General features: G+C 38.4%; 1 pseudogene; it reads left to right on the forward strand.

The window, feature by feature from the left end:
* LOC129232190 (uncharacterized) overlaps positions 1 to 22038 on the forward strand; it is a 222266-nt pseudogene that overhangs the window by 149303 nt on the left and 50925 nt on the right.

Here is a 22038-nt window from a genome sequence, read left to right on the forward strand (position 1 = left end):
GTGAAGTGTGACAAAGATGGAAGGGTGTTGAATATGTTGAAAAAAAGTGAGACATCCTTCAATCACAGCCCATTAGTACTCGTTCAAAAGTGACGAGAGGAGGAGTTAGGTGAAGTGTGACAAAGATGGAAGGGTGTTGAATATGTTGAAAAAAAGTGAGACATCCTTCAATCACAGCCCATTAGTACTCGTTCAAAAGTGACAAGAGGAGGAGTTAGGTGAAGTGTGACAAAGATGGAAGGGTGTTGAATATGTTGAAAAAAAGTGAGACCTCCTTCAATCACAGCCCATTAGTACTCGTTCAAAAGTGACGAGAGGAGGAGTTAGGTGAAGTGTGACAAAGATGGAAGGGTGTTGAATATGTTGAAAAAAAGTGAGACCTCCTTCAATCACAGCCCATTAGTACTCGTTCAAAAGTGACGAGAGGAGGAGTTAGGTGAAGTGTGACAAAGATGGAAGGGTGTTGAATATGTTGAAAAAAAGTGAGACATCCTTCAATCACAGCCCATTAGTACTCGTTCAAAAGTGACGAGAGGAGGAGTTAGGTGAAGTGTGACAAAGATGGAAGGGTGTTGAATATGTTGAAAAAAAGTGAGACCTCCTTCAATCACAGCCCATTAGTACTCGTTCAAAAGTGACAGAGAGGAGGAGTTAGGTGAAGTGTGACAAAGATGGAAGGGTGTTGAATAGGGTGTTGAATATGTTGAAAAAAAGTGAGACCTCCTTCAATCACAGCCCATTAGTACTCGTTCAAAAGTGACGAGAGGAGGAGTTAGGTGAAGTGTGACAAAGATGGAAGGGTGTTGAATATGTTGAAAAAAAGTGAGACCTCCTTCAATCACAGCCCATTAGTACTCGTTCAAAAGTGACGAGAGGAGGAGTTAGGTGAAGTGTGACAAAGATGGAAGGGTGTTGAATATGTTGAAAAAAAGTGAGACCTCCTTCAATCACAGCCCATTAGTACTCGTTCAAAAGTGACGAGAGGAGGAGTTAGGTGAAGTGTGACAAAGATGGAAGGGTGTTGAATATGTTGAAAAAAAGTGAGACATCCTTCAATCACAGCCCATTAGTACTCGTTCAAAAGTGACGAGAGGAGGAGTTAGGTGAAGTGTGACAAAGATGGAAGGGTGTTGAATATGTTGAAAAAAAGTGAGACCTCCTTCAATCACAGCCCATTAGTACTCGTTCAAAAGTGACGAGAGGAGGAGTTAGGTGAAGTGTGACAAAGATGGAAGGGTGTTGAATATGTTGAAAAAAAGTGAGACATCCTTCAATCACAGCCCATTAGTACTCGTTCAAAAGTGACGAGAGGAGGAGTTAGGTGAAGTGTGACAAAGATGGAAGGGTGTTGAATATGTTGAAAAAAAGTGAGACCTCCTTCAATCACAGCCCATTAGTACTCGTTCAAAAGTGACGAGAGGAGGAGTTAGGTGAAGTGTGACAAAGATGGAAGGGTGTTGAATATGTTGAAAAAAAGTGAGACCTCCTTCAATCACAGCCCATTAGTACTCGTTCAAAAGTGACGAGAGGAGGAGTTAGGTGAAGTGTGACAAAGATGGAAGGGTGTTGAATATGTTGAAAAAAAGTGAGACCTCCTTCAATCACAGCCCATTAGTACTCGTTCAAAAGTGACGAGAGGAGGAGTTAGGTGAAGTGTGACAAAGATGGAAGGGTGTTGAATATGTTGAAAAAAAGTGAGACCTCCTTCAATCACAGCCCATTAGTACTCGTTCAAAAGTGACGAGAGGAGGAGTTAGGTGAAGTGTGACAAAGATGGAAGGGTGTTGAATATGTTGAAAAAAAGTGAGACATCCTTCAATCACAGCCCATTAGTACTCGTTCAAAAGTGACGAGAGGAGGAGTTAGGTGAAGTGTGACAAAGATGGAAGGGTGTTGAATATGTTGAAAAAAAGTGAGACCTCCTTCAATCACAGCCCATTAGTACTCGTTCAAAAGTGACAAGAGGAGGAGTTAGGTGAAGTGTGACAAAGATGGAAGGGTGTTGAATATGTTGAAAAAAAGTGAGACCTCCTTCAATCACAGCCCATTAGTACTCGTTCAAAAGTGACGAGAGGAGGAGTTAGGTGAAGTGTGACAAAGATGGAAGGGTGTTGAATATGTTGAAAAAAAGTGAGACATCCTTCAATCACAGCCCATTAGTACTCGTTCAAAAGTGACGAGAGGAGGAGTTAGGTGAAGTGTGACAAAGATGGAAGGGTGTTGAATATGTTGAAAAAAAGTGAGACCTCCTTCAATCACAGCCCATTAGTACTCGTTCAAAAGTGACGAGAGGAGGAGTTAGGTGAAGTGTGACAAAGATGGAAGGGTGTTGAATATGTTGAAAAAAAGTGAGACATCCTTCAATCACAGCCCATTAGTACTCGTTCAAAAGTGACGAGAGGAGGAGTTAGGTGAAGTGTGACAAAGATGGAAGGGTGTTGAATATGTTGAAAAAAAGTGAGACCTCCTTCAATCACAGCCCATTAGTACTCGTTCAAAAGTGACAAGAGGAGGGTGTTGAATATGTTGAAAAAAAGTGAGACCTCCTTCAATCACAGCCCATTAGTACTCGTTCAAAAGTGACGAGAGGAAAGATGGAAGGGTGTTGAATATGTTGAAAAAAAGTGAGACCTCCTTCAATCACAGCCCATTAGTACTCGTTCAAAAGTGACGAGAGGAGGAGTTAGGTGAAGTGTGACAAAGATGGAAGGGTGTTGAATATGTTGAAAAAAAGTGAGACCTCCTTCAATCACAGCCCATTAGTACTCGTTCAAAAGTGACGAGAGGAGGAGTTAGGTGAAGTGTGACAAAGATGGAAGGGTGTTGAATATGTTGAAAAAAAGTGAGACCTCCTTCAATCACAGCCCATTAGTACTCGTTCAAAAGTGACGAGAGGAGGAGTTAGGTGAAGTGTGACAAAGATGGAAGGGTGTTGAATATGTTGAAAAAAAGTGAGACATCCTTCAATCACAGCCCATTAGTACTCGTTCAAAAGTGACGAGAGGAGGAGTTAGGTGAAGTGTGACAAAGATGGAAGGGTGTTGAATATGTTGAAAAAAAGTGAGACCTCCTTCAATCACAGCCCATTAGTACTCGTTCAAAAGTGACAAGAGGAGGAGTTAGGTGAAGTGTGACAAAGATGGAAGGGTGTTGAATATGTTGAAAAAAAGTGAGACCTCCTTCAATCACAGCCCATTAGTACTCGTTCAAAAGTGACGAGAGGAGGAGTTAGGTGAAGTGTGACAAAGATGGAAGGGTGTTGAATATGTTGAAAAAAAGTGAGACCTCCTTCAATCACAGCCCATTAGTACTCGTTCAAAAGTGACGAGAGGAGGAGTTAGGTGAAGTGTGACAAAGATGGAAGGGTGTTGAATATGTTGAAAAAAAGTGAGACAAAGATGGAAGGGTGTTGAATATGTTGAAAAAAAGTGAGACCTCCTTCAATCACAGCCCATTAGTACTCGTTCAAAAGTGACGAGAGGAGGAGTTAGGTGAAGTGTGACAAAGATGGAAGGGTGTTGAATATGTTGAAAAAAAGTGAGACATCCTTCAATCACAGCCCATTAGTACTCGTTCAAAAGTGACGAGAGGAGGAGTTAGGTGAAGTGTGACAAAGATGGAAGGGTGTTGAATATGTTGAAAAAAAGTGAGACCTCCTTCAATCACAGCCCATTAGTACTCGTTCAAAAGTGACGAGAGGAGGAGTTAGGTGAAGTGTGACAAAGATGGAAGGGTGTTGAATATGTTGAAAAAAAGTGAGACCTCCTTCAATCACAGCCCATTAGTACTCGTTCAAAAGTGACGAGAGGAGGAGTTAGGTGAAGTGTGACAAAGATGGAAGGGTGTTGAATATGTTGAAAAAAAGTGAGACCTCCTTCAATCACAGCCCATTAGTACTCGTTCAAAAGTGACGAGAGGAGGAGTTAGGTGAAGTGTGACAAAGATGGAAGGGTGTTGAATACGAGAGGAGGAGTTAGGTGAAGTGTGACAAAGATGGAAGGGTGTTGAATATGTTGAAAAAAAGTGAGACCTCCTTCAATCACAGCCCATTAGTACTCGTTCAAAAGTGAAGAGGAGGAGTTAGGTGAAGTGTGACAAAGATGGAAGGGTGTTGAATATGTTGAAAAAAAGTGAGACATCCTTCAATCACAGCCCATTAGTACTCGTTCAAAAGTGACGAGAGGAGGAGTTAGGTGAAGTGTGACAAAGATGGAAGGGTGTTGAATATGTTGAAAAAAAGTGAGACCTCCTTCAATCACAGCCCATTAGTACTCGTTCAAAAGTGACAAGAGGAGGAGTTAGGTGAAGTGTGACAAAGATGGAAGGGTGTTGAATATGTTGAAAAAAAGTGAGACCTCCTTCAATCACAGCCCATTAGTACTCGTTCAAAAGTGACGAGAGGAGGAGTTAGGTGAAGTGTGACAAAGATGGAAGGGTGTTGAATATGTTGAAAAAAAGTGAGACCTCCTTCAATCACAGCCCATTAGTACTCGTTCAAAAGTGACGAGAGGAGGAGTTAGGTGAAGTGTGACAAAGATGGAAGGGTGTTGAATATGTTGAAAAAAAGTGAGACCTCCTTCAATCACAGCCCATTAGTACTCGTTCAAAAGTGACGAGAGGAGGAGTTAGGTGAAGTGTGACAAAGATGGAAGGGTGTTGAATATGTTGAAAAAAAGTGAGACCTCCTTCAATCACAGCCCATTAGTACTCGTTCAAAAGTGACGAGAGGAGGAGTTAGGTGAAGTGTGACAAAGATGGAAGGGTGTTGAATATGTTGAAAAAAAGTGAGACCTCCTTCAATCACAGCCCATTAGTACTCGTTCAAAAGTGACAAGAGGAGGAGTTAGGTGAAGTGTGACAAAGATGGAAGGGTGTTGAATATGTTGAAAAAAAGTGAGACCTCCTTCAATCACAGCCCATTAGTACTCGTTCAAAAGTGACGAGAGGAGGAGTTAGGTGAAGTGTGACAAAGATGGAAGGGTGTTGAATATGTTGAAAAAAAGTGAGACCTCCTTCAATCACAGCCCATTAGTACTCGTTCAAAAGTGACGAGAGGAGGAGTTAGGTGAAGTGTGACAAAGATGGAAGGGTGTTGAATATGTTGAAAAAAAGTGAGACATCCTTCAATCACAGCCCATTAGTACTCGTTCAAAAGTGACGAGAGGAGGAGTTAGGTGAAGTGTGACAAAGATGGAAGGGTGTTGAATATGTTGAAAAAAAGTGAGACCTCCTTCAATCACAGCCCATTAGTACTCGTTCAAAAGTGACGAGAGGAGGAGTTAGGTGAAGTGTGACAAAGATGGAAGGGTGTTGAATATGTTGAAAAAAAGTGAGACCTCCTTCAATCACAGCCCATTAGTACTCGTTCAAAAGTGACGAGAGGAGGAGTTAGGTGAAGTGTGACAAAGATGGAAGGGTGTTGAATATGTTGAAAAAAAGTGAGACCTCCTTCAATCACAGCCCATTAGTACTCGTTCAAAAGTGACGAGAGGAGGAGTTAGGTGAAGTGTGACAAAGATGGAAGGGTGTTGAATATGTTGAAAAAAAGTGAGACCTCCTTCAATCACAGCCCATTAGTACTCGTTCAAAAGTGACGAGAGGAGGAGTTAGGTGAAGTGTGACAAAGATGGAAGGGTGTTGAATATGTTGAGTGACGAGAGGAGGAGTTAGGTGAAGTGTGACAAAGATGGAAGGGTGTTGAATATGTTGAAAAAAAGTGAGACCTCCTTCAATCACAGCCCATTAGTACTCGTTCAAAAGTGACGAGAGGAGGAGTTAGGTGAAGTGTGACAAAGATGGAAGTGTGAAAGTGTGACCTCCTTCAATCACAGCCCATTAGTACTCGTTCAAAAGTGACGAGAGGAGGAGTTAGGTGAAGTGTGACAAAGATGGAAGGGTGTTGAATATGTTGAAAAAAAGTGAGACCTCCTTCAATCACAGCCCATTAGTACTCGTTCAAAAGTGACGAGAGGAGGAGTTAGGTGAAGTGTGACAAAGATGGAAGGGTGTTGAATATGTTGAAAAAAAGTGAGACCTCCTTCAATCACAGCCCATTAGTACTCGTTCAAAAGTGACGAGAGGAGGAGTTAGGTGAAGTGTGACAAAGATGGAAGGGTGTTGAATATGTTGAAAAAAAGTGAGACCTCCTTCAATCACAGCCCATTAGTACTCGTTCAAAAGTGACGAGAGGAGGAGTTAGGTGAAGTGTGACAAAGATGGAAGGGTGTTGAATATGTTGAAAAAAAGTGAGACCTCCTTCAATCACAGCCCATTAGTACTCGTTCAAAAGTGACGAGAGGAGGAGTTAGGTGAAGTGTGACAAAGATGGAAGGGTGTTGAATATGTTGAAAAAAAGTGAGACCTCCTTCAATCACAGCCCATTAGTACTCGTTCAAAAGTGACGAGAGGAGGAGTTAGGTGAAGTGTGACAAAGATGGAAGGGTGTTGAATATGTTGAAAAAAAGTGAGACCTCCTTCAATCACAGCCCATTAGTACTCGTTCAAAAGTGACGAGAGGAGGAGTTAGGTGAAGTGTGACAAAGATGGAAGGGTGTTGAATATGTTGAAAAAAAGTGAGACCTCCTTCAATCACAGCCCATTAGTACTCGTTCAAAAGTGACAAGAGGAGGAGTTAGGTGAAGTGTGACAAAGATGGAAGGGTGTTGAATATGTTGAAAAAAAGTGAGACCTCCTTCGAGAGGAGGAGTTAGGTGAAGTGTGACAAAGATGGAAGGGTGTTGAATATGTTGAAAAAAAGTGAGACCTCCTTCAATCACAGCCCATTAGTACTCGTTCAAAAGTGACGAGAGGAGGAGTTAGGTGAAGTGTGACAAAGATGGAAGGGTGTTGAATATGTTGAAAAAAAGTGAGACATCCTTCAATCACAGCCCATTAGTACTCGTTCAAAAGTGACGAGAGGAGGAGTTAGGTGAAGTGTGACAAAGATGGAAGGGTGTTGAATATGTTGAAAAAAAGTGAGACATCCTTCAATCACAGCCCATTAGTACTCGTTCAAAAGTGACGAGAGGAGGAGTTAGGTGAAGTGTGACAAAGATGGAAGGGTGTTGAATATGTTGAAAAAAAGTGAGACCTCCTTCAATCACAGCCCATTAGTACTCGTTCAAAAGTGACAAGAGGAGGAGTTAGGTGAAGTGTGACAAAGATGGAAGGGTGTTGAATATGTTGAAAAAAAGTGAGACCTCCTTCAATCACAGCCCATTAGTACTCGTTCAAAAGTGACGAGAGGAGGAGTTAGGTGAAGTGTGACAAAGATGGAAGGGTGTTGAATATGTTGAAAAAAAGTGAGACCTCCTTCAATCACAGCCCATTAGTACTCGTTCAAAAGTGACGAGAGGAGGAGTTAGGTGAAGTGTGACAAAGATGGAAGGGTGTTGAATATGTTGAAAAAAAGTGAGACCTCCTTCAATCACAGCCCATTAGTACTCGTTCAAAAGTGACGAGAGGAGGAGTTAGGTGAAGTGTGACAAAGATGGAAGGGTGTTGAATATGTTGAAAAAAAGTGAGACCTCCTTCAATCACAGCCCATTAGTACTCGTTCAAAAGTGACGAGAGGAGGAGTTAGGTGAAGTGTGACAAAGATGGAAGGGTGTTGAATATGTTGAAAAAAAGTGAGACCTCCTTCAATCACAGCCCATTAGTACTCGTTCAAAAGTGACGAGAGGAGGAGTTAGGTGAAGTGTGACAAAGATGGAAGGGTGTTGAATATGTTGAAAAAAAGTGAGACATCCTTCAATCACAGCCCATTAGTACTCGTTCAAAAGTGACGAGAGGAGGAGTTAGGTGAAGTGTGACAAAGATGGAAGGGTGTTGAATATGTTGAAAAAAAGTGAGACCTCCTTCAATCACAGCCCATTAGTACTCGTTCAAAAGTGACGAGAGGAGGAGTTAGGTGAAGTGTGACAAAGATGGAAGGGTGTTGAATATGTTGAAAAAAAGTGAGACATCCTTCAATCACAGCCCATTAGTACTCGTTCAAAAGTGACGAGAGGAGGAGTTAGGTGAAGTGTGACAAAGATGGAAGGGTGTTGAATATGTTGAAAAAAAGTGAGACCTCCTTCAATCACAGCCCATTAGTACTCGTTCAAAAGTGACAAGAGGAGGAGTTAGGTGAAGTGTGACAAAGATGGAAGGGTGTTGAATATGTTGAAAAAAAGTGAGACCTCCTTCAATCACAGCCCATTAGTACTCGTTCAAAAGTGACGAGAGGAGGAGTTAGGTGAAGTGTGACAAAGATGGAAGGGTGTTGAATATGTTGAAAAAAAGTGAGACCTCCTTCAATCACAGCCCATTAGTACTCGTTCAAAAGTGACGAGAGGAGGAGTTAGGTGAAGTGTGACAAAGATGGAAGGGTGTTGAATATGTTGAAAAAAAGTGAGACCTCCTTCAATCACAGCCCATTAGTACTCGTTCAAAAGTGACGAGAGGAGGAGTTAGGTGAAGTGTGACAAAGATGGAAGGGTGTTGAATATGTTGAAAAAAAGTGAGACATCCTTCAATCACAGCCCATTAGTACTCGTTCAAAAGTGACGAGAGGAGGAGTTAGGTGAAGTGTGACAAAGATGGAAGGGTGTTGAATATGTTGAAAAAAAGTGAGACCTCCTTCAATCACAGCCCATTAGTACTCGTTCAAAAGTGACGAGAGGAGGAGTTAGGTGAAGTGTGACAAAGATGGAAGGGTGTTGAATATGTTGAAAAAAAGTGAGACATCCTTCAATCACAGCCCATTAGTACTCGTTCAAAAGTGACGAGAGGAGGAGTTAGGTGAAGTGTGACAAAGATGGAAGGGTGTTGAATATGTTGAAAAAAAGTGAGACCTCCTTCAATCACAGCCCATTAGTACTCGTTCAAAAGTGACAAGAGGAGGAGTTAGGTGAAGTGTGACAAAGATGGAAGGGTGTTGAATATGTTGAAAAAAAGTGAGACCTCCTTCAATCACAGCCCATTAGTACTCGTTCAAAAGTGACGAGAGGAGGAGTTAGGTGAAGTGTGACAAAGATGGAAGGGTGTTGAATATGTTGAAAAAAAGTGAGACCTCCTTCAATCACAGCCCATTAGTACTCGTTCAAAAGTGACGAGAGGAGGAGTTAGGTGAAGTGTGACAAAGATGGAAGGGTGTTGAATATGTTGAAAAAAAGTGAGACATCCTTCAATCACAGCCCATTAGTACTCGTTCAAAAGTGACGAGAGGAGGAGTTAGGTGAAGTGTGACAAAGATGGAAGGGTGTTGAATATGTTGAAAAAAAGTGAGACCTCCTTCAATCACAGCCCATTAGTACTCGTTCAAAAGTGACGAGAGGAGGAGTTAGGTGAAGTGTGACAAAGATGGAAGGGTGTTGAATATGTTGAAAAAAAGTGAGACATCCTTCAATCACAGCCCATTAGTACTCGTTCAAAAGTGACGAGAGGAGGAGTTAGGTGAAGTGTGACAAAGATGGAAGGGTGTTGAATATGTTGAAAAAAAGTGAGACCTCCTTCAATCACAGCCCATTAGTACTCGTTCAAAAGTGACGAGAGGAGGAGTTAGGTGAAGTGTGACAAAGATGGAAGGGTGTTGAATATGTTGAAAAAAAGTGAGACCTCCTTCAATCACAGCCCATTAGTACTCGTTCAAAAGTGACGAGAGGAGGAGTTAGGTGAAGTGTGACAAAGATGGAAGGGTGTTGAATATGTTGAAAAAAAGTGAGACCTCCTTCAATCACAGCCCATTAGTACTCGTTCAAAAGTGACGAGAGGAGGAGTTAGGTGAAGTGTGACAAAGATGGAAGGGTGTTGAATATGTTGAAAAAAAGTGAAAAAAAGTGAGACCTCCTTCAATCACAGCCCATTAGTACTCGTTCAAAAGTGACGAGAGGAGGAGTTAGGTGAAGTGTGACAAAGATGGAAGGGTGTTGAATATGTTGAAAAAAAGTGAGACCTCCTTCAATCACAGCCCATTAGTACTCGTTCAAAAGTGACGAGAGGAGGAGTTAGGTGAAGTGTGACAAAGATGGAAGGGTGTTGAATATGTTGAAAAAAAGTGAGACCTCCTTCAATCACAGCCCATTAGTACTCGTTCAAAAGTGACGAGAGGAGGAGTTAGGTGAAGTGTGACAAAGATGGAAGGGTGTTGAATATGTTGAAAAAAAGTGAGACATCCTTCAATCACAGCCCATTAGTACTCGTTCAAAAGTGACGAGAGGAGGAGTTAGGTGAAGTGTGACAAAGATGGAAGGGTGTTGAATATGTTGAAAAAAAGTGAGACCTCCTTCAATCACAGCCCATTAGTACTCGTTCAAAAGTGACAAGAGGAGGAGTTAGGTGAAGTGTGACAAAGATGGAAGGGTGTTGAATATGTTGAAAAAAAGTGAGACACCTCCTTCAATCACAGCCCATTAGTACTCGTTCAGCCCATTAGTACTCGTTCAAAAGTGACGAGAGGAGGAGTTAGGTGAAGTGTGACAAAGATGGAAGGGTGTTGAATATGTTGAAAAAAAGTGAGACATCCTTCAATCACAGCCCATTAGTACTCGTTCAAAAGTGACGAGAGGAGGAGTTAGGTGAAGTGTGACAAAGATGGAAGGGTGTTGAATATGTTGAAAAAAAGTGAGACATCCTTCAATCACAGCCCATTAGTTCGTTCAAAAGTGACGAGAGGAGGAGTTAGGTGAAGTGTGACAAAGATGGAAGGGTGTTGAATATGTTGAAAAAAAGTGAGACCTCCTTCAATCACAGCCCATTAGTACTCGTTCAAAAGTGAAGAGGAGGAGTTAGGTGAAGTGTGACCTCCTTCAATCACAGCCCATTCAAAAGTGACGAGAGGAGGAGTTAGGTGAAGTGTGACGACAAAGATGGAAGGGTGTTGAATATGTTGAAAAAAAGTGAGACCTCCTTCAATCACAGCCCATTAGTACTCGTTCAAAAGTGACGAGAGGAGGAGTTAGGTGAAGTGTGACAAAGATGGAAGGGTGTTGAATATGTTGAAAAAAAGTGAGACCTCCTTCAATCACAGCCCATTAGTACTCGTTCAAAAGTGACGAGAGGAGGAGTTAGGTGAAGTGTGACAAAGATGGAAGGGTGTTGAATATGTTGAAAAAAAGTGAGACATCCTTCAATCACAGCCCATTAGTACTCGTTCAAAAGTGACAAGAGGAGGAGTTAGGTGAAGTGTGACAAAGATGGAAGGGTGTTGAATATGTTGAAAAAAAGTGAGACCTCCTTCAATCACAGCCCATTAGTACTCGTTCAAAAGTGACAAGAGGAGGAGTTAGGTGAAGTGTGACAAAGATGGAAGGGTGTTGAATATGTTGAAAAAAAGTGAGACATCCTTCAATCACAGCCCATTAGTACTCGTTCAAAAGTAAAGTGACGAGAGGAGGAGTTAGGTGAAGTGTGACAAAGATGGAAGGGTGTTGAATATGTTGAAAAAAAGTGAGACATCCTTCAATCACAGCCCATTAGTACTCGTTCAAAAGTGACGAGAGGAGGAGTTAGGTGAAGTGTGACAAAGATGGAAGGGTGTTGAATATGTTGAAAAAAAGTGAGACCTCCTTCAATCACAGCCCATTAGTACTCGTTCAAAAGTGACAAGAGGAGGAGTTAGGTGAAGTGTGACAAAGATGGAAGGGTGTTGAATATGTTGAAAAAAAGTGAGACCTCCTTCAATCACAGCCCATTAGTACTCGTTCAAAAGTGACGAGAGGAGGAGTTAGGTGAAGTGTGACAAAGATGGAAGGGTGTTGAATATGTTGAAAAAAAGTGAGACCTCCTTCAATCACAGCCCATTAGTACTCGTTCAAAAGTGACGAGAGGAGGAGTTAGGTGAAGTGTGACAAAGATGGAAGGGTGTTGAATATGTTGAAAAAAAGTGAGACCTCCTTCAATCACAGCCCATTAGTACTCGTTCAAAAGTGACGAGAGGAGGAGTTAGGTGAAGTGTGACAAAGATGGAAGGGTGTTGAATATGTTGAAAAAAAGTGAGACCTCCTTCAATCACAGCCCATTAGTACTCGTTCAAAAGTGACGAGAGGAGGAGTTAGGTGAAGTGTGACAAAGATGGAAGGGTGTTGAATATGTTGAAAAAAAGTGAGACCTCCTTCAATCACAGCCCATTAGTACTCGTTCAAAAGTGACGAGAGGAGGAGTTAGGTGAAGTGTGACAAAGATGGAAGGGTGTTGAATATGTTGAAAAAAAGTGAGACATCCTTCAATCACAGCCCATTAGTACTCGTTCAAAAGTGACGAGAGGAGGAGTTAGGTGAAGTGTGACAAAGATGGAAGGGTGTTGAATATGTTGAAAAAAAGTGAGACATCCTTCAATCACAGCCCATTAGTACTCGTTCAAAAGTGACGAGAGGAGGAGTTAGGTGAAGTGTGACAAAGATGGAAGGGTGTTGAATATGTTGAAAAAAAGTGAGACATCCTTCAATCACAGCCCATTAGTACTCGTTCAAAATCTCATTTTACTCCCTCAAAACTCCTTCATTTTATTTCTGAAATGAAGTATGAACCCTGTTGATGCTTGTTCGGATACAATCGTCTCTTTTGCTAACTTAATCTCATTTTTTCTAGTTTTGATGACAGCCTTTCAACTTTCTTTAACTCTTGATAAAATTATGCATAAAAACTTAAATGTGTTTTGCTAAATGCATTGTAGCAAGGTTTTATAAGATGAGTTGCGAACTATACACTGTGTGTTAAGATATGTATTTTTTGTTTAAAATATTTATATTTACATTGTTAATGTCTATGCCACATTGAGGAGGCTGTGTATTGTTATTTTTCATTTCGATCCTTTGATCAAAACTTGTTTTACAATTTTCTGAGTTTCTCTTTTGTTTTCTTCCTCAAGGTATCAAAAGATATTGCCAAAACTCGACATTCCATTCCTGGTGTTGGTCTAATCAGTCCACCCCCTCATCATGACATTTATTCAATTGAAGATTTGGCAGAAGTAAGTAAATAAACATTTCAAAAAATGTTTTTGAAATGCAGTTTTGAACGTTTGCTTTAATTTTATGTATTGCGGATAACCAAGATTTTTTTCTGTTAGCTTATGATTGATATCGTGCTAAAAGTTCATGTAACATAATGAATTCATTCTGATGCTTTGGTATTTATAAAAATAAGGCTCGGTCAAAAAAAAATTTGAACAGTCTTTTTGCTGGATTTTGTCCTGACTTTAACTGTATTAAATTAACTGCATTGAAAGATTAGGTAAAATAATTAAACCCTTTCAAGATATTCTTCTGATGAGAGAAATTGTTCATTTATTGGGAATAAGGAGTTTTTGTGATAAACAAGTTTTATGAAGGATCTGCTTTTTATGATTGCAGGTATCGTCAGCAGTCCGGTTTGAGGCCTTGAAAAAAAAACTCAAACAATTTTTGGTTCCTTTTTATTAATATTGGTATTTAAAATGATGGTATAAAAAAGTAGTGTGTGCGTTTTTAGAAATATTTATCAAGTTTTAGCATTTTTTATATAAATCTATGCTTAATATTTATGTCAAAAATCATATTTAATTGTAAGACTACTGCAAACTACTCCATCATGAAAACATGATTTTTACTATTGAATGATATATTTTGCAATTAACATTTTTGCTTATGCGTCTTATATAAGTATTAGGTTATGGGGTCTTAGATCCCATTATTGCGCTCTGAAGTTATATGGCTTTTTAAAAGTTATGCACAAACATTTTGTTTCTGTGAAATAAAATTTTATACATTTAATTTCTTTTATTAATGATATTTTTTTCGTAATGTTTTCCTAAACAAGTGCTCTTGCCAAATAGTTAATTAAAAAATTTTAGTGTTCAGTTGTCCTTTGATGAAAGTTCTAAAAAGGATTTTAACTTTTTGAAGTATTTTTTCAACATTGCACTTCTCCTTTTGAGTTAATTCACTCATTTTTTTATTTTAAAGCTCATTTATGATTTGAAGTGTGCCAACCCGAGTGCCAGAATTTCTGTCAAACTGGTTTCAGAAGTTGGTGTTGGTGTCGTAGCATCTGGTGTTGCTAAGGTAAGCTTTGACTTTACAATTAAGTCTTTTGGGTATGGATTTTATTTTTAAAGCCTCACTGATTGAGATTTAATGTTGAGGAATTTTCAAACCTATGTTTGCAATAAATGGCATTTCTGGAGGGGGGAGGGGGATTTTTTGGTAAAGCATTAAAGTGTTGGAAATAAGTTTTTCGGTTCTTATGAATTAGATTTTTGAGATATTTCAACAAAAAAAATGTAGTGACAAATTTTTTAGCACTTATGTAAAGACATAAAGAAAAATTGCTTCATAATTTGAGGCAGTGAGAAGCAAAGGGATGCAACATGCAAATGGACATTTTCAAGTTTTGAGTAAAACGCGTTTAAAGGTTAACGTCCTAGGTAGGCTTTCATTGAAATTTTTTTCTAAATCACGCTGTACAGCAGCACCTACCAGGGCTACTAGTACCATCTCTTGCCCCAAGACAGAGGAGAGGTTCACCTACCATGTGTACTGGTTATCTACAAATTTTTAATTTTTCCACTTGCATCTCTTTGCTTCTCACTGCCTCATTTATGCTTATTGAAGAACTGCAAAAAAGATGATGCTTGTTTCCAATTTTGACATATAGTATGAGAAAATGTGCTCTAATCTCTTTAACAAAACATCTGCAGTTAGAGCTGCATTTTGAATGTTTCAGAGATTTTAGAAATATTTCCCAACATGTAATTTCCCTCTTTATAAAAAGTTAATTTTCTATCAATTTTGTGATTTTGCTGAACTATTAACTGAGAAGAATATTGCCTAGATAAAAATTTCAAAATCTTTATACACATAAGACTCTTAAATATTTTTTCTGAATATAATTGATAAGTTTTAAGGTTTTATTTTAAATTATTTTTTATCTTTTTAATAAAATTTGAAGAGCACTTGACTCTTAATGTTTCGTATGATTTCTCTATTGAGATTTGGTTTCTATTTTAAATTTTTATATTTTTAATAAAATTTGAAGAGCACTTGACTTTTAATGTTAAGTATGATTTCTTTATTGAGTTTAACTAAACCAGGAATAAAAAAATTACTTAACAGGGTCTCAGATACAGCATAAATGCTGTGGATAAATATTTTGTATGCTGTATTTAAAAATCTTCGTCTGAGATTTTTAAAACTTAGTTGTGGTTATGGGAAAGTCTTTTCTTATAAAGACTGTTGTGTGGATGTATTTTATTTCTTTACAAATACAAATACAAATACAAATGTGACGACCAGCAACAGGCACTGGGCCCAGCTAGGCTGGTCCTAGTCAATTAATTAGTCCCCAATGAAGATCAATGGCCCTCTTAAAGCTATCCACTCCCTTGCTCATTACCACCTCTTCCGGTAAGCTATTCCAAGTGCCCACGACCCTGCTAAAGTAGTAGTTTTTCCTGATTTCCAAGTTAGCCTGAGATTTAAATAGCTTAAAACAATGACCCCTTGTCCTGCTTTCCCCGCAAAAATTTAATCCATTTACATCTTTCATTTTGATAAATTTAAATAACTGAATCATGTCCCCTCTGACTCTCCTTTGCTCCAGGCTGTACATGTTAAGCCTATTAAGTCTGGTATCATAATCTAAATCTGAGAGTCCCCTTACTAATTTAGTTACCCTTCTTTGAACCCTTTCCAATACGAAAATATCTTTCTTCAGATAAGGCGACCAAAACTGAACAGCATACTCCAAATGAGGTCTTACTAAACTCCTATATAAAGGCAGAAGAACTTTCTTAGATTTGTTTGAAATAGATCTATTGATGAACCCAAGCATTTTGTTGGCTTTGTTACTAGCAATACTGCACTGTTGACTAAACTTGAAGTCCTGATTTATAAAGACACCCAGATCCATAACATTTTCTGCCTGATTTATGACTGAACCCTGTAAACGATATCTCATACGCTTATTTCCATGACCTAAGTGTAGCACTTGACATTTCCGTACATTAACTGCCATACCCCATTTATCTGCCCACTTAGTAATATGATCTAAATCCTCTTGCAGCTGTTTTACTTGTTCTTCATTTTCGACAATCCCCATAACTTTTACATCGTCAGCAAAACAATTCATGCTTCCAGAAATATTATCATTGATGTCATTCATAAATATAATAAACAAAAGAGGCCCTAAAACTGATCCCTGAGGAACCCCACTTAAAACATCACTCCAATTAGAATGATTTCCTCTCACAACTACTCTTTGCTTCCTACCAGTAAGCCAATTTCTAACCCAAAGTAAAGTTTTTCCTCCTATTCCAATGTCAGCTAACTTGCTGAGAAGAGCAACATGCGGTACCTTGTCAAAAGCTTTTTGAAAATCAATATAAACAACATCCACACATTTTTTGTTATCTAAAGCTGAGGTAACCTTGTCGTAGAAATGCAATAAATTAGTAGTACAGGATTTACCTTTCCTGAAACCATACTGCAAACTAGTCAACAGACTATTAGTCTCTAAGAACATCATGATCTTAATTTTGATCAAAGTTTCGAAAATCTTACAAATCACCGAAGTCAAACTTACATGTCTATAATTCCCAGCAATACCTTTAGACCCCTTCTTGAAGAGTGGCGTTATGTTAGCCAGCTTCCAGTCCTCTGGCACCATCCCCGAGTTATAAGAAGCATTGAAAATATTCAAAATAACATCCACTAATTCCTCTGCACATTCAACTAAAATTTTTGGATAAATATTATCTGGTCCCGGAGCTTTAGTTGCTTTAATCTTTTTCAAATGAAATAAAACCTCCTCCCTGGAAAATACCAAATCCTCAAGCTGTATAATAGCTTGTGTCTTGTTAGTGTCAACTGTTGAGATACAGTTATCGTTAAACACATTGGAAAAAAAGTTATTTAGAACATTTGCAATATCCCTATCGTTTTGGATTAAATTTCCATACTCATCAACCAAAGGCCCAATTTGACTGTTTCGAGCTTTCCCAGAATTAGCGTAAGCAAAAAACCTCTTAGGGTTCCCATCAATGTCATCTGCCAGCCTTTGCTCCAATTCCCTTTTCTGAATCCGTACCAAATACTTAAAATTTCGCCTTGCCTTACCATACTGGAGCCTCTCCGCACTCTGACCAGTTTCTTTAAACTTACGAAAAGTGGCTTGCTTATAATTAAGAGCTTCTTTAGTCTCCCTGGAGAACCACATGGGCCAAATTTTGGTACTAACACCTTTTCTCCTAAATGGAACATAGTCCCCAACGGTTTTAGCAAGTTTATCCTTAAATTCCGTCCACTGCTGATCTACGTCGCTATTTTCCAACCCTGACGAAAAAACCTCTTTCAAGCTCTGCCTAAGTGCAACAAAATCAGTGTTTCTGAAATTGGGCACAAACCTAAAATTATCATCTTTGCACACTTCAAATTTAACCCGGAACCTAATGCTGTTATGATCACTATCTCCAATATGCTCCCCTACACTCAACCCCTGAACAAAACTACCTATGTCACAAAAAACTAGATCCAAAATGGCCTCCTCTCGAGTTCCCTGAGTTACAACTTGATCTAAGAAACAGTCACCAATTACTTTTAAAAATTCCTCTTCTTTGCCATTACCAGGATAAAAATTATTCCAATCAATACCCGGAAAATTGAAATCCCCCATTATGATAACGGATCCCTTACTGGACATGTCACTAATAATACGGTACATCTGTTCATCTTGTCCCTGGTTTGAATTCGGTGGCCTATAAATGTTTCCAAAGCGTAGCTTTATGCCCTTACTGCTCATCAACTCCAGCCAAACCATATCAATATCAGTAGGCTTATCATTTATGACCAATTCATTGCAAATAAAATTGTCTCTAACATAAAATAAAACCCCACCACCTCTTTTACCTACTCTATCCTGTCTGAATAAATTATACCCAGCAATATGTAATAACTCTGCATCAGATTCGGTAGCCCATGTCTCTGTAATTCCGATAACATCCAACTTCTCATCCATAACTATGCTTTTCAATTCATCCATCTTGTTCCTAATACTGCGAGCATTGGTATAGAAAACTTTAAGCATGCCTAAGTTGCTTTTATTTAACACCCTGAAATTTCCTAAATTACAATTGTTAACATTACTACTCTTGTTTGTCACTTTATTTCCATTTCTAGCAATACCCAAAAACATATCATTCTCTCGATACCTGGTGCTTGAACCATGCCCCCCATTCCAACTTAGTTTTTTGACTCCAAAGCCCTTAAAATTAATCCACTAACCATTTTGACCCCTGTAGAGCTCAGATGCAGGCCATCCCTAGCAATCCAATCCCGTTTACAATGACTCCATACATCAATGACCTGATACTGCGCTTTTCGCAAATTGACTTCAGTAGCAAGTTCATACACCTCGCACGTTGATTTAGCCAGCTCCTATGCACTCCATACCTGGGAAGCAAACCAACCACTTGGACATTTGTCGAAAAGCTGGTTGCTTTATCCAACCCAATCCATATGTATTAAATTGATAAAATTTTACTTACACTTCAAAAGCATAAGATTTTTTTTTTCATACTTACTGATGGGAGGCATGTTTTTATTATTATCAAAATGTCCATTTATTGATTGTCTAGAAATTTGAAGTAGTGAATACATTCTTTTCTTGAAGAGGCAATTGCCAGCTGTTTGTCTTTTAACCCTTAAATGCTTGATTTTTTAAAAAGCACTGCAAAATATGTTCTGTGACTTTAAACATCTGTTCAAATCATGTGAAAAGTACTTTAAAATCATAATTTAATTTAGGGATAGTTTATGGTTAAACAATTATTTTGCAACATTGGACTTGAACTGAAAAAACTAAAAATAATTAAATGTCCCAAAACATTGATAAAATTTTTAAAAAAAAGGCCTTACTATTTTTGTATTAGCAAAGTTTTTGTTATAGAAATAAAAGAAGTACACGTTTTCAATCGCACCAAACGGGGGGGGGGGGGGGACTGCATTTGCAAATACCGAAAAAATAATTTTTTTTCCCCCATAGATTGGTGCATTTGCAAGTTGAAAATTGATTTAATAATACAGTTGAAAACCAATTATCCAGGAAGTTCGGGACCATCGCTATCCCGGATATCTGAATTTCCCATTTTTCTGGATCGCTAAAAAGCGCTATTGGTCGTTTATTTGTAAAACTTAAATCACTATAATCAATAGTTATGCATATTAAAATAAGAAGAAAACAGTTCTAAAATGTTTATAATTATCGAAATATTAAAAACTAATCGTGAGAGAATAATTTAAGCACCAAAAAACATAAGTCATTCATAATACCCGAGACCCTCACATTCTGTTTGGAAAAAAAGAAAAAAATCCATCACTTTTCGATATTTTAAAACGAAAGAAAATGAAGGGAAGAGCAAAAAATAAGCTTTTGAACCTAAATGTGTGCGATTTTTCTACTATAGTGTATAAAAGAATTCGCTTTCATGATCACATTTTTTTAAAAAAATTTTTGCAAAGGTTTTGTGTTTGCGATTACGGTAGTTATTGATAACTAATGCTTTTGCATTTCGTTCATATCAACAGAAATTTGATTTATGAGTTCTTGCAGCCTTTTGTTTAATTGATTTCTAGATTTCACGATCAACTAACTATCTGGAAAATTTGCGAATCTGGTTTTCGGCATTTCCCACCCTTCTGCGACGTTACTTACACCAAACGCCATTAATTAGAGGCCATTCAATAAAATACTGCATTAGAATGTGACAATATTCATTTTCTTAGCTTTCAGTTAAAATAAAATATGAAAATTTCAGACTTACGAATGTACTTTTTAATTCAAGAAAATATTTGGGAAATTTTGCCCCGCATAAAGGATAACCATTTGAAGTTAGTGTTTGCAAACATATTCCCGAGTTTTTCTTGAGTAATGTGGTGTTTATTAAAAAATCGTTCATATTCTTTTTGGTATTTAAGAAAAAAAAATGCTTATTTTTTCAAAAATTGCCAAAATGGCCTATTTTTAAAAAATGGCGGGAAAATCGGGAAAAAGTTGCCGGGTTTTTGGTTCCCGGATAAAAGGTTCTGCACTGTATCTTCAGTGAGTATTTTTTTGGTTATTGGCTTCTACAAAGTTTCAAACTATTCTTATAGTATGTTAGAAGACTTAAATTGAGCTTGTTACCAAAAGCCCACAAGATGCATTTAAAGGAATCATATTCATCCTCTGTTTTAAAGATATCCTATGCTCGTGCGCTCAAATCTGCTCCAACTTTTCGAGTACTGATGTTCCGTATCCGTATCCGCGGATATCCGAGGAAAAATAAAGATCTGTATCCGTATCCGTTACTTTTTTGACGGATCTAAAACGGATCTTTTCTATTCTAAAAATATTTAAATAAAAGACTCTAAAATTCCGTTTAAATTAGGTTTTATTCATTATTTAAATTATAAGGTATCATTTCAGAAGCCAACGGCCCTCTGAGACATGTTTTTTTTTAATTTTTAGTTTAATATTAGGTTTTGTTATTGATATGGGATTTCTGTTTTTCTTCATTTTGGTTTTTCCCGGTATCCTTCAAAAAAAAGTGAGACAAAAGTCTCTATTTACTGTTTGTTAAGGTGTTCACGGCTCTGTTATTTCGTCGGTCGGAGTAATTTGGGTGGAATGGGTCAGCGCTGCATTTATGCTGAAATAAAATGCGAAAAATTATTTCTAGCCTATCCAGTAGCAGCTTTACATTATTGCTCCTGTATCCTACAGCTACCGAGCAAGATAGAAATAATTTTTCACTTTCTATTTAAGCATTAATGCTGCGCTGACCCGATCCTTCCAACTCTCCATCAATTTTAACGGAGATTTCTTCAAAGAGTAAATCATAGTCTTTATTATATTTTCGCCGCAGGTTACATTTTTTGAAGAAACAGTGTTATTATAGGGACGGGAATACCTTCCGTAATAAATTTTACCCTTGGATAGTTCACTTGAGCAAAAACATTTTGAGATCCGTATCCGCGGATCTCGACACTAATGATCCGGATCCGTGTCCGTACCCGCGGATCTCGACACTAATGATCCGTATCCGTACCCGCGGATCTCGACACTAATGATCCGGATCCGTATCCGTACCCGCGGATCTCGACACTAATGATCCGTATCCGTATCCGCGGATCTGCTTTTTTAACGATCCGGCACATCACTATTTTCGAGCATTGTTTTTTAATTATTAAATCTAATCTAACTAGGGTAAGGCTGAACACATCACCATATCAGGACACGATGGAGGAACCGGTGCAAGTAGTTGGACCGGAATAAAAGGAGCCGGGCTGCCCTGGGAACTGGGAATAGCCGAGACCCATCAAACTCTGGTGCAGAATGACCTTCGTTCTCGGGTCGTCTTACAAGCCGATGGACAAATCAGAACAGGTTTGTATCCTCTGTTACATTTTATTATTTTTTTTTTTTATAAAAGTCAGATAATGCTTGGTGCAAAAATTTTATGAGTCTGAAAATAAAGTAAAAGATTGTTGTCTAATCTTTAACTCTTTGAAGGTGTGATGTCTGAAGTTTGAAAACAGTGCCTGTATAAGTTTTGAGTGGGTTGTAAAATGATGTATTTATGAGTATTCAGTTGCAATGTATGAAGACTTCCTAACAATTTATGATTCCTTGTTAAGGGATACCATTAACAAATTTAATCAATTTCAATTTGCAGTGTTAAAATGGTTGATGCATTGCATTGAAATTAAGTCAAAACTTTTTAGTTTATGATTGTTGTGTGCAAGTGCTCTTTCAAACTTGTCTTGATGTATAAAGGCTGTACAGTCTCATTGTGGGATACTCGGATACCTTGTGAGAAACACCACAAGTTTAATGGATAACTGATTCAGTTTTACGTATTTAATTAATTTGCAGAACATGAAAGTTTACTCAATGCTCAAATTCAGAAGGCAAAATGACTCTGTTGTAAGGTCCTTAGATGTAAAATACACTGCTCAGATTGAAATCTTGTCCATTAAAAGCTTTTGTCTACAGGCATATGAAAATGTTACTGTTAGCCTTAATAACTTCGGAAACAGTGATTGC

This window comes from Uloborus diversus, unplaced genomic scaffold (genome assembly GCF_026930045.1).
Source record: "Uloborus diversus isolate 005 unplaced genomic scaffold, Udiv.v.3.1 scaffold_11, whole genome shotgun sequence".
NCBI classification, from domain to species: domain Eukaryota; kingdom Metazoa; phylum Arthropoda; class Arachnida; order Araneae; family Uloboridae; genus Uloborus; species Uloborus diversus.